This window comes from Microcaecilia unicolor, chromosome 2, assembly GCF_901765095.1.
Source record: "Microcaecilia unicolor chromosome 2, aMicUni1.1, whole genome shotgun sequence".
Classification (NCBI taxonomy): domain Eukaryota; kingdom Metazoa; phylum Chordata; class Amphibia; order Gymnophiona; family Siphonopidae; genus Microcaecilia; species Microcaecilia unicolor.
In genome coordinates, this window is record NC_044032.1 from 345,907,912 (window position 1) to 345,920,616 (window position 12,705).

Sequence of the window (12,705 nt, forward strand, 5' to 3'; positions counted from 1 at the left end):
GCGCCAAAAGATGTATGAGAAGAGACCGGAAGATTTGAATATGTATACCCTAGAGGAGAGGAGGGACAGGGGAGATATGATACAGATGTTTAAATACTTGAAAGGTATTAAATCAGTGGCGTACCAAGGGGGGGGGGCAGTGGGGGCGGTCCGCCCCGGGTGCACGCCGCTGGGGGGGGGTGCCGCGAGCCTGTCGGCTCTTCATTTTCATGCTCCCTCTGCCCCGGAACAGGTTACTTCCTGTTCCGGGGCAGAAGGAGCATAGAAACGAAGAGCCGACAGGCGCGCGGCACCCCCCCCCCCAGCGGCATGCACCCGGGGGGGTTCTTTCGCCGGGGGGGTCACGCTGCACCCGGGGGGTTATTTCGCATGGGGGGGTCGCGCTGTTCCGGGGGGACGCTGCACCCGGGGGGCAGGGCGCATCGGCGATCCGCCCCGGGTGTCAGCGCCCCTAGGAATGCTACTGTATTAAATATTAATATAGAAACAAATATTTGCCAGAGAAGGGAAATGGTATAACTAGAGGACATGATTTGAGGTTGCGGGATGGTAGACTTAGGAGTAATGTCAGAAAATCCTTTTTTACGGAGAGGGTGGTTGATGCCTGGAATGCCCTTCCGAGGGAGGAGGTGGCATGGGATGAACACAGAGGATCTCTAATTAGAAAATTAATGGTTTAAAAAAGAAAGCTTAAAGGTTTGCATATGTGTTGGCATGTCGTGGTGTTTAGATGGCAACTTGGCACATCACCTAAGGCAGGTGCTGTGCTGGCTTCTAAGGTCTGAGTCCAGCATATAGCAATCCAGCATAGGATGGGCTGTAGAGAACTTTGACAGAAACTCCAGTAATTTAGAACATAAGGACAGTGCCAGGTAGACTTTTATGGTCTTTGTCCCACAAATGACAAGATGGATTCGAATAGGCTTTGATGGCAACTCCTGTAGTTGCAATATAAAGATAGAACCGGGCAGCCTTCTATGGTCCAAGTTCCTGAAACAACAAAGGAAGACCATGATCGCGTATATAATACACGTTCATTGTTGAATCAATCTAGTATTACATAAGTATTACCATACTGGGACAGACCGAAGGTTCATCAAGCCCAGCATTCTATTTCCAACAGTGGCCAAACCAGGTTACAAGTACCAGTTAAGATCTCAAAACAGTACAATCCATTTTCTGCTGTTTATAATAGAAATAAGCAGTGGATTTTCCCCAAGTCCATTTTAATAATGGTCTATGGACGTTTCCTTTAGGAAGCCAGCCAAAACCTTTTTTAAACCCTGCTAAGCTAACTGCTTTTACTACATTCTCTGTAAATGAATTCCAGAGTTTAATTACACATTGAGTGAAGAAATATTTTCTCCATTTTAAATTTACTACTTTGTAGCTTCATTGCATGCCCCCTTGTCCTAGTATATTTGGAAAGAGTAAACAAGTGATTCACGCCTACCCATTCCAGTCCACTCATTATTTTATAGAAGATGAATGAGACTGTTAGGCGGACTAGATGGACCGTTCAGGTCTTTATCTGCTGTCACTTACTATATATGTTATTGTACAATTCTAATTTCACCAAAATTTTCATTAACTTCAATAATTCAACCCATTCCATGTGCTCAAGTTCAGTTCCCTCCATGGCTAATACAGAAGAGGCTGGCAAGATTTCTAAACATTGACTATCTGAAAACCAAATCTACTGTTCCAATTCGGAGCCATCTTCAATTATAGATAAATAACAATAATTCTATTATGCCTTCTCTGCTTGAACATTCACTGATAATAATAATAGAAGTGGAGAAAAAAGACTTCAGAACTAGATCACATATAGGTCTGTTACCTTAAATGTTACTTGTGTTGAAAGATATATATTTTGATTCTATATTCTATTCTCCACCAATTACCTATAAGGTAATAAGATTTGCATTTGTAAGAATAAAGGGGAATTAAATATTATATTTGTGAAATTACATTAACCTGCACTGCAAGGTTTAAGAACATGCGCTCAGAACATAAAAGGCCATATATTCAAATTTAAAAAGGTTTATTTACAATACAGGAAATGTAATAATGTTACAAGCGAGAGGTAGCTTTATGAATCTTGTACAGGAGAAATTTGTGACAAGATAACAGATCTGAATCATAAGTTAACTTACAAAGTCTTTGTTGCAGAACATGAGGCAGGTAACCGGAGTCCAGAGATCCTTACAGCAGCCAGTGGTGGGGGTGGGGAAGAGAAGAGCAGAGTGTCCCCCGAACTGCGTGTGTTCCTGGTTTTTATAATGTTCCTATGAAAAACGTAGGGGCAACTGAATTCTGGGTAATGTAGTTTGCAGAGCATGGTCACATGTTTTCTGGACTTCTGCTGGCAAATGGCTTCCTGATGGCAAATTTATTTATTGCATTTGTATCCCACATTTTCCTCCCTCTTTGCAGACTCAAATGGCTTTCTGCTAGCAAATGGCTTTATTGCATTTGTGGTAGGTGGAGCTTCACAAACCCCCAGTCTCTGTGTCTGCAGTTCCATCTTTGAGCTTTTATTATGTTGATATTCACACCCAGCCAAGCTTTTGTTCGGTCTTACAGGTGGGAGGAAAAGAGGAAATCAGACTTGTTTGTTTCTGGAAAAGGTGCAGCGAAGGGCGACTAAAATGATAGCGGGGATGGGACGACTTCCCTATGAAGAAAGACTAAGGAGGCTAGGGCTATTCAGCTTGGAGAAGAGACGGCTGAGGGGAGACATGATAGAGGTATATAAAATAATGAGTGGAGTGGAACAGGTGGATGTGAAGCGTCTGTTCACGCTTTCCAAAAATACTAGGACTAGGGGGCATGCAATTAAACTACAGTGTAGTAAATTTAAAACAAATCGGAGAAAATATTTCTTCACCCAACGTGTAATTAAACTCTGGAATTCATTGCCGGAAAATGTGGTGAAGGTGGTTAGCTTAGCAGAGTTTTAAAAGGGGTTGGACGGTTTCCTAAAGGACAAGTCCATAAACCGCTACTAAACGGACTTGGAAAAATCCCAAATCCCAGGAATAACATGTATAGAATGTTTGTACATTTGGGAAGCTTGCCAGGTGCCCTTGGCCTGGATTGGCCGCTGTCGTGGACAAGATGCTGGGCTCGATGGACCAGTATGGCATTACTTATGTACTTATGAATAGTCTTTTGTTAAGGGTAGTAGATGTGTTGATGGCTCTAGGTAACCACCCAGCTTATTTCTGTTCTCAGTAGTTTTCCAGGGGGGATGGAAAGTAAAATCTTTGCAGCTGCATCTTTTATTCATATATATATATATATATATATATACTGTATGTATATTGTATTTGATCCAGCAAAATCAATAATTCTGACAATTAACTCATATTAACTCATATCATGCTACAGGTCAACATTCTGCTGCTTGTAACTGTGTACTTCATTCATTGATAAAAAAAAAAAAAAAAACTCCATGCTGTCATTTATATTCTTCAAAATATTAAAGCAGATAAGAGCCACCAAAGAATTCAGAAACCAGTTCAACAGGAACAATAGCTTCAAACTGCCCAGCAACTTATCTGTTGGATTGTAGCAATGTTCACAACTGTCTTTCCAGAGGCACTTTAACCCAGCAGTGGCCCTGTTTCGCTTAAAAAGCTGCATCAGGAGATAGTCACACCTCTGGAAGAATCTATATTAATAAATCCCACCTTGAACGTTCTGAAGCTCACTCCAAGGCAGAGAAGCACAAAAATCCTGTAGTCTTCATAGGCTAGGACCAGTCACCCTCACTCACAGACCCACCCTCAGCCACGCCCCATCTGTACATAAAACGCTACCTCAACATTCTGAAGACAACCTGCTGAAGCCATCTGCAAAATCCCTAAACAGTTCATGGGTTCATGGTGGTGAAGCCATCCAACTCACCATGTCTCTATGCCCTGCCCTACCAACTGGCAACCCCCTCCAACAAACAACGACCCAGGCAGAGGGAGTGTTTCCGTACTCCTCCCCCTGCCTAGGAATCGCTACAGACTGCTGGCAAACTCCCCAACCACACGACCACAAAAGCCACCCCCAAACCCCCCCCCCCCACACACACACACAAACACATACACATAAACACACACACATAAACACACACACAGAAACACATACACAAACACACACAAACAGAAACACACACACACAAACATATACACACATAAACACACACGCAAACACACACACAAACACATACACACACAAACACACAAACACATGCAAACACACACATAAACACACATGCAAACATACACACAAACACACACGCAAACACACAAACAAACGCAAACACACACACAAAAACACACAAACACACACACGCAAACACACACACACACAAACACATACACACACAAACACACACAAACATAAACACACACACAAACACATACACGAACACACAGACACATGCAAACACACACACATAAACACACAAACAAACACACAAACAAATGCACACACACACATAAACACACACACAAACGCACACACACAAATGCACACACACAAACACATAAACATACACACACATAAACACACACACAAACGCACACACACAAACACACAAACATACACACACATAAACACACACGCAAACACACACACAAACACACACACATACACACACACATAAACACACACACACACGCAAACACACATAAACACACACACACGCAAACACACACACATAAACTTACACACACACGCAAACACACACACACACACACACATAAACACACAAACACAAATAAACACACATAAACACACACACAAATGCACACACACAAACACACACACACACACATAAACACACACACACAAACACACACACACACAAACGCACACACACAAATGCACACACACAACCACAAACACACAAACACACACACATAAACACACACACATAAACACAAACGCAAACACACACACAAACACATAAACACACACACATAAACACACACATAAACACACACACACAAACACACACAAACACACACACACAAACACATACACACACACAAACGCAAACACACACACACACACATAAACATACACACAAACACACACACACAAATACACACAAACACACATACACAAACACGCAAACACATAAACACACACACACATAAACACACACACACGCAAACACACACACAAACACACACACACGCAAACACACACACACAAACACACACACACACACATAAACACACACGCAAACACATACACACATAAACACACACAAACAAATGCACACACACAAATGTAAACACACACAAACACACATAAACACACACACGCAAACGCACACACACAAATGCACACAAACACAAACAAACACACACATACACACAAACACACATACACAAACACGCACACACATAAACACACACACACGCAAACACACACACACACACAGAAACACACGCGCAAACAAACACACACATGCAAACATACGCAAACACACACACACAAATGCACACACACAAATGCACACACACAAACACCCACACAAACACACACACACAAACACACACACAAAAATCACACACACAAGCACACACACAAACACACAAACAAACACACACAGAAACACACACACAAACAAACACACAAACACACACAAGCACACACACACAGAAACACAAACAAACATACAAACACACAAACACACACACAAACACACACACACAGAAACACAAACAAACACAGAAACACAAACACACAAACAAACACAAACAAACACACAAACACAAACAAACACACAAACAAACACACACATACAAACACACACACACACACAAACACATACAAACAGCCTCGACGGTGCACCTCTAAGTGCCCCCTCCCCGCCGCATTGCCACAACAACCCGTGCAACAGGGCATCAGAAAGCCCCTACCCCCTTTCCTCCTCGCCGCTTTACCAAACTCCTCCCCCCCACAGACCGCCTCGCCATCCGCGACCGCTAATACAAACTCTGTCCGGCGGCTGCTGCTGCTTCTATTCAGCAGCAGCAGCCCGTACATAAAGAAAACAAACAAAAAAACAACCTCCTAAAACGCACCTCCGTTGAGAAGCATCTCACATTGGCTGACGTCTCTGCAGCTGCTCCTCCTCTCCCCTCAACGTCAGTGCCCCTGCCGGAAGACCCCGGAGAAACGCCAAGACGTCAGAGGGGAGAGGAGGAGCGCATGCTGAGACTTCAGCCAATGTGAGATGGTTCTCAACGGAGGTGCGTTTTAGGAGGATTTTTTTTGTTTGTTTTCTTTATGTACGGGCTGCTGCTGCTGAATAGCAGAAGCAGCAGCCGCCGGACACAGTTTGTATTAGCGGTTGCGGGTGGCTAGGGGGTTGATGAGGGGGGGAGGGGCTTGGTGATGTGCCACGGTGGGGGGGGTCGGGTGATGCGCAAAGGGGGGACAAGGGGCTTTCTTTGGGTGCTGTGCCGGCTGGGGGGGAGGGGGGTCTCGCTGGACATGGGTGGCTGGAAGGAAGCAGGGGGAGGGGAGGGGAGGGTCGCTGCACATGGGTGACTGCAGGGGGGGCAGGGAACAGGGAGATAGGGATGGGGCTCCACACACCACATGGGTGCCTGCAAGGGGGACAGGGGATACAGGACAGACACTGCAGGGCGGGCAGGGGGGACAGAAGGGTTGGTGGTCATCAGGGGGGACAGGTGGGTCAATGGACATGGCTGGCCACAGGGGAGGAACAGGGAAAAAGGAGAGGAGTGTCCTCAGACATGGGTGCCTGCACAGGAGAGGAGGGTCGCTGGACATGGGTAGCTGCAGGGGGGGCAGGGGGACAGAAGGGTCGCTGGACATGGCTGGCTGCAGGGGGGACAGGGGAGAAAGGAGGGACACTGCACATGCGTGCCTGCAGGGGGACAGGAGGGATGCTGAGGGGGGGGGGCCTGAGACCACATGGGTGGCTGCAGGGGGAGCAGGAGAGACAGGAAGGACGCAGCAGGGGGAGAGGAGGGTTGATGGGCATGGGTGGCTGCAGGGGGATGCTGGACATGGGTGGCTGCAGGGGGAACACGGGGAGAGGAAGGTCGCTGCACATGCCTGGCTGCAAGGGGGCAGGGGAGAGGGAGGGGGTTCCTCACACCACACACGCAGTCACTCATTCTCTGTCTGCCACATACACTCTCACTCACACACTCACTGTCTTTGTCCCTCTCTTTCACACTCTCACTCACACACAGTGTCACATAGAAACACAAACACTGTCTCTCACACACTCTCTCTCTCGCACAAACACATACACTCTGTCTCTCTCTCTCTCTCTCTCACATTCTCTCTCTGACACACACGCTCCATCTCTCACACACGCTCTTTCTGAAACATACACTCCAAGGAAATCCTTGCTAGCACCCGTTTCATTTCTAACAGAAACGGGCCTTTTTTACTAGTATTCTATATAAGCACCAACAGTTCTCATTATTGCAGAGCAGAACAGAATCCCACAGTTTCCAATCTCCAATATGGCCACGGTGATCCTTTAGAATGTAACTGGCTCCTTGCCTTGGTCGTGTTGTCCTGATGCAGCCTTATTAAAGCTTTTCCTGGCTTCCTCGAGAATTCTGCTGAATTACAGTGCCAGCAAACCCACAAAGAAAATACGTCACTCCTTATCCTAATCCAGACCATGACTCCAGTACTGCTTATCAGGATATTTCTCCTCATGAAAACAAAGTGATAAGTCACAAAAATGTTCAAACACAGCCAGTGTTAATCTCAGTTTTGTTTACCTCGCTTTACTGTCTTGGGGGCTGACAACTCTCTCTCCGTATGTCCTCTTGAGCAGACACGGAGGGGCATTTTTGAAAGGGACGTCCAAGTTGCAATTTGGATGCCCTTGCAAAACGATCCAATCCAGGGGCAGGGAAACCCGTATTTTCGAAACAAGATGGACGTCCATCTTTAGTTTTGAAAATACCATCAGGGATGTAAAAATCCTTAAATTTGGACGTCCCGAGACATGGACGTTTCTGACTTTCAGTGATTTTCGAAATCAAGGACGTCCATGTCAAAAATGTCCAAATGCAAGCCATTTGGGTGTGGGAGGAGCCAGCATCTGTAGTGCACTGGACCCCCTGACATGCCAGGAGACCAATCGGGCACCCTAGGGGGCACTGCAGTGGACCTCATAAATTGCTCCCAGGAACATAGCTCCCTTACCTTGTGTACTGAGCCCCCCAACCCCACTACCCACAATTGTATACCACTACCATAGCCCTAAGGGGTGAAGGAGGGCACCTATATAGGTACAGTGGGTTTGTGGTGGATTTTGGAGAGCTCGCTGTTCCCTCCACAAATGTAACGGGGGGGGGGGGGGGTATGGGCCTGGGTCTGACTGTCTGAAGTGCACTGCAGTACCCACTAAAACTGCTCCAGGGACCTACATGCACTGTCATGGACCTGAGTATGACATCTGAGGCTGGCACAACATATTTTGAAAGATGTTTTTTGATGGTGGGAGGAGGTTAGTGACCACTGGGGGGAGTAACGGGAGGTCATCTCCAATTCTCTCCGGTGGTCATCTGGTCATTTTAGGCACCTTTTTGTGCCTTGTTCGTAAGAAAAACATGACCGGGTGAAAGCGTCCAAGTGTTCATCAGGGACATCCTTGGTTTTTTCAATTATGGGTCAAAGATGTCCAAGTGTTAGGCACGCCCAAGTCCTGCCTTCGCTTTGCATCCGATAATTAGACAATTGCCAGAGACAAGACACACAGAAGCAAATAACATAATTACTGAATTGTTTTGCCCCGTTTGCAACCATTTATTTGTTATTCTACACGGCCTTGTTAAAAATAGGAAAGTTAGCAGTCCACAAATGCAGAGCTAAACCAGGTGCATGACTTTTCCATTCCATCTTGGACACCCTGCCTCGGTCGCTTCTGTATCATCAGAAATCCACCTTAAGGAGGTGGCTCTCATATCATGACCTCAGCTGGGGAACTTTGCGCATGCTCAGCTGCTTTCTCTTCTTCCATCCAGACTGTATAGGACTGAAAAATGCTGAAGAAACTGCAAAGGTTTTCTGCATCCTCAGATCTGGATATCTGTACAAGCTCCAGCCCCAGATAAGGGGAGGAAGGAACTTTATCCGAGACCCTGAGAAATTCCGTTTCTTTGTAGTTGTTGTTTTTCCCCCCATCTTTTCTGGAACAGAGAAATCTGCTTGAATCCATCCCAGCCAGCTGCATAATACAGAGGAAAATGACTGCCCCAGTTTCTGATCCAGTAAGAAATTCCTCTCTTTCATCTTGTACACAGAGTGCCAGCACTAAAAGGAAAAATTTCCTTTGCTGCTCTTTCAGCCTTTTTCCCTGTTTGTTTTGGAGTGGAGCAGTACTCTAGGTCCCGATGATCAAATTCCCTGTTCTGTATTGCTGGGAATTAAAGCCCTCATGGTCAAAACTAATAGCATGCAAATTTATGGGGCCCTTTTACTAACACGCTTAGGCGCATGTGCATGTCAAATTAGAACTGCCACCTGGCTACCGCTGCCCCAGGCAGTAATTCTAATTTTGACTGGATGCATGGCAGAAAATAATTTCTATTTTCTACCCCGTGGCGCTAACCGGGCGGTAGTCGGTTACCGTGTGAGACCTTACAGCTAAATCAATGGGTGGCGGTAAGGTCGCAGGCCCAAAATGGATGTGCGCTGATTTTTATTTTGCCGCATGTCCATTTTCAGCCTCCCCAAAAGAGGGCCTTTTTTGCAGGTGTGCTGAAAAATGGGCCTGCGCGCATCTAATACACGCGCCTACACTAGCACAGGTCATTTTTCGGCACACCTTATTAAAAGGGCTCATATGTACACTATTAGTTTTGACCATCCTGCTGGAGGATTATGCCTGGGAATGCGCCCAAGGCACAAACCTCTTACAGAAAATGTTTGGCAGGTACAGGCTGTCAAAGAAAAAGTCTGAACCTGTCAGGGCTAGAGCCCCCCATCCCACCCTGGACTCAAGGGGCTGGAGACTCCAGTAGATGGGTTCAGGTAAAACGTGGATCCTGTGAACCCTGCGGATCTAAACCTCACAGCCTTAAGTCTTTGTTGAGACGGCAGCTCCAGCTTTTTACTTCGCATCTGAATTGGTGCGAGTGACCCGGCCAGGAATGTGAACCTTCCCCATGCACCTCGAAATGACAGAGGAGGGAGTATTATTCCACACTCTCCTTTCTAGTGCTGCCTCCAAAATGGTCTCTAAAACATATCTCAAACACTATTCAATTTCCTATATTTATAGATGATATCAATCACAGCAAACGACACATCTCTTGGTAGCTGCATATTATGTCTTAAACGGGGATCTTCAGATTTCTTTAATCACCTTCTCCGTCTGGGGCAACCCCCAGTATTACATTGGTGACCACCCAGTCCTCATTGATCAACCCGTGTATGGTCTTAATTTTCTTTTCAATTTTTTCTTCTTTTTTTGTATTCAATTTAAAGATATTTAAATTCTTCTTCATAAGGTAACAATCCCATATTTTTGTATACAATTAATATTTAATACTAGTTAGCTACTTAGCTTTTAAACAACGTTCAGCAGTGATGTTTCTCCCAACCTGGCCTGGCCACTGCATCCTGGGTGCGCTGGGAAGGGCTTCCATACCCTAAAAGAGAGGGGGGGGGGGGGGGCTGGAGGTCCACTGGATCTCCAGTCCTTGAGCCCTCCCTATCTGGGTGGTGGTCAGGCTTGCTTCTGTGGGGGGGGGGGGCAGGGGGTGTTGGAGGTGTTAGACCACCAGAGGGGTGTCGGGTCCTCTGTAGTGGGATAGGGAGGCCTGTTGGCATGCAGATGTGGAGGTGCATTTTCAATGACGTCCAGGGCCAGCTCAAGAGGTTGTGGCACCCTAGACCAGCTTTTGTTTTGATGCCCCCTGCCATATCTCCACCTCCCACCTGTCCTGCCCCTGCCTTAGATTCAAATACAGTTCAATAATGTAAACGTGTTTCTGAACTCAGTCCCAAGGATATACCTGGACATTCTGATTTTCAAGATATCCGTCATGAATGCATAGAAGTTTGCATATAACAAAGGCAATGCATGCAAACATCTCATGTGTATTCACTGTGGATATCCAGAAAACTGTGACCCAAATGTGTGGGGTGGCTAAAGGGGAAGGGGCTAGGGTAGGATGGGACATGATGGGCAAAGTTAAAATCCTTGGGGTGGTGACATCTGTGTCAGCAGTAAAAGAACAGTAGGGTCACTTTTGAACACAGCTGTCTCCTCCAGGTGCGAAGCTATCTTAAAGCTTAATGAATTTCCAACTAAAATGGCCATTTCTAACCCATTCTTCCTGGGCAGAGGCCACTTGAGATCTTCCTCAGTGTGAGAGGATATTGCATCCTCTGAAGGGCAGGTCCTGATTGTAGGATCACTTCCTGCCTTACCAAGGTGATGCTTTCCTGTCAATTGACCTCTTTCCTCCAAGGCAGCAGAGAGGCTGCCAAATTGGAGGTGGGACTTCTCTACTATGTCTCTGCTCGTCTCCTCTGTAGACCTCTCTGTTGGCCTCAGTGATTCTGCTACTCATAAAGCTAGAGATCAGACATTCTCTGAGAATCAGGTACTCGTTACATGAAGTGCACAGGTATGACCTCTCGCCATAGAGTCATGATGCAGATAAGGGCAAAGTGGCCTGCCCATCCTCAGTAACCACTAACTCTTCCTTTCCTAAGGGATCCCACATACCTATCACATGCTTTCTTAAATTCTGACACAGTCCTTGGCTCCACGACCTCCACCGGGAGGCCATTCCTGGCATCCACCACACTTTCTGTGAAAGAATATTTTCTTAGATTCTTCCTAAGCCTATTTCTTATTAACTTTATCGTATGTCCACTCATTCCAGAGTTCTCCTTCATTTGAAAAAGGCTCACCTCCTGTACATTATTGCCACTGAGGTATTTAAACGTTTCTATCATATCCCCTCTCTTCCAGCGTATACGTATTGAGGTTCCTAAGCCTGTCCCTATATGTTTTATGACTGAAACCATTTATCAGTTTTGTAGCCGCTCTCTGTACTGACCCCATCCTGTTTATATCCTTCTGTAGGTGCTGTCTCCAGAATTGCATACAGTACTCTAAATGGGGCCTCACCAGAGACTTATATAAGGGCACTATCACCTCTTTTTTTTCCCTGCAGGTCATCCCTCTCCGTATGCAGCCAAGCATCCTTCTGGCTTTGACCGTTGCTTTTTTTACTTGTTTGGAGACCTTAAGGTCATCAGACACAATCAAGTCCCACTCTTCTTTCATATACTCCCGCTATATTGTACCACTCCCCTGGATTCTTGCAACCCAAGTGCATGACCCTGCATTTCTTAGCATCAAACCTTGGTTGCCAGTTATCGGACCATTCTTTAAGCTTTGCTAGATCCTTCCTCATGCCATCCACACCCACCTGAGAGATGATGATTCATGAGGCACTGAATGCAAAAGATTGGATAGCGCCAATCTTGCTGCTGGACTGCTGTTTGCATCTTACTATTGCTGAGTTGTTTAGTTATTTAAAGTTGCTAATGGAGTAGGGATACCTAAACTAATAAAAAGGGCCTTAAGATTATTATTTTTATATTTTATGCTTTTATTTTGTGTTTGCTTCTGATTGAATTGCAAATTAATTGTAGATTAGGGCAAATCACTTG

The 12,705-nt window shown here is 45.7% G+C and overlaps 1 pseudogene; it reads left to right on the plus strand.

Moving 5' to 3' along the window:
• LOC115462068 overlaps nt 1–12,705 on the plus strand; it is a 199,128-nt pseudogene that overhangs the window by 78,651 nt on the left and 107,772 nt on the right.